We start from the raw sequence: 1,654 nt of genomic DNA, 5'->3' as shown, positions 1-1,654 counted from the left end.
TTTTAATGCAATTGACATTAAGATGTTTGCACATGCGTTTCTAATCTCTATATATCTGATTATTACTAATCACAGTCGGTTACTTTCTGAGCTCTTTGGCATCTGAGCTTGGATATAAAGTCATCAGGTGGATTTCAATGGTAATGCTTTTCGCACCTACTAATTATTAAGGAGATATTTTTATGCATTCAAGAATTATTATTATTATTATTTAATTTATTTATACACCCACTTCCCAGGCAGCACCCTCCCATAGCCTCCCTTCCCCCACAACAGCCCTTAAATTCTGATATCCCTGCTACTGTCTGCTATATTGTCGGCACCCCCAGGCATTCCCCACTACTTGCTCTTCTGGTGAATCTAGTCAGCCTATTTAGAGGTCTTTGTTTTAGGAGGGTCAGCTGTTCCTCATCTAGCAGTAATCAGTTGTCAATATTCCTTTGAATAAGATTGGGGTCTGCTGTTCAATTTTCTAGTTCATTGCTGGGTTACTATCTGGGAATACCTTTGGCCACCCTGGCCAACAACGCAAAGGAAGGTATCTCCTATCTGGCATTCTTGCTTGTTATGTAGCCTTTAGCTATATATATGGACTCTTATGAAATTATATTGGCCCCTTTAATCTTTGGTTATACTTTCCTTTTGGGTGTTTAAGGCCATATAGTTGGTCCAGATAAACCAATTCATTTTTACTCTTAAGGTCATTTGAGGATCTGTTCCTCAGTGGTCACATGGGCTTGGAAGGAGACCCTGGCTCCTTTCTTTTACCAATTCCACCTATGTGAAGATAAGTCAAAGGTCCTGCTCCACCATGGTTGGCTTCACTTGGAAGCATGGAGGAAATGACTCCTCTGTGTTGACCCTCCTCTTTATATACTGGACACTGGTTCAAGTCCATGGTGGGGTCTCCTCAGCCTCTTTGATCAAGAGGACAGGTGACCACCGCCATTACAGGACATTTTGAGAGATGCTCATAGTTCCCTGGAATAGTCAACCTAGCAGAGCAAGGAGCAAAAAGTGTCCTTTATGTCCCTCTGACCAAATTATTATAGCCTCAAAGTATGTCTGTTAAACAACCAAGAAGGTTGATTCCACCGGTCTGGTATTTTTAATTACTGTGTGTCATGTAGATAAGACTTGGGCAAAGACCAGTTGTTCTCAGATAAACCTTACCTAGACTTATATTTCTTGATTTGCTATGTATAATATGTCAGTAGGTTGTAGGAGTAATATGGTTCTCTCTAGTTTTCAAAACTAGCTAAGCATTGTTTATCTCTCACATTGTGTCACCTTTCATGATGGTTTTCCCAATTAAGGTGCCCCTATTTCCCCCCTTTTTCCCTTGCTAATATCCTTCTCCTGTGGTCCTACCTCTCTTTCTTGAGCTCCTTCTTTCCATTTATTCCCTAGGTTCCTTTTATATTCTTCCCTCCCTCCTCCCTTAAACTAACCCAATTTTTATCCATAACTCCCTCATTAAAGCCTGTTTCCTACTGTTCTTCACTTTCAGATTATTTTTTTTCCTTTACCTCCCTGTTTCCCTTCCATTATCCTGGTTCCTGTAGTTATGTCTGTTTGCATACTTATTTATCAGAGTCTGATCCTAGGATCCACATATGAGGGAGAACATATGTCGATTTTTTTTCTGAGATTG

Source organism: Nannospalax galili, unplaced genomic scaffold (assembly GCF_000622305.1).
Source record: "Nannospalax galili isolate Female #2095 unplaced genomic scaffold, S.galili_v1.0 scaffold728, whole genome shotgun sequence".
Lineage (NCBI taxonomy): Eukaryota > Metazoa > Chordata > Mammalia > Rodentia > Spalacidae > Nannospalax > Nannospalax galili.
This window is presented reverse-complemented; position numbering follows the sequence as displayed.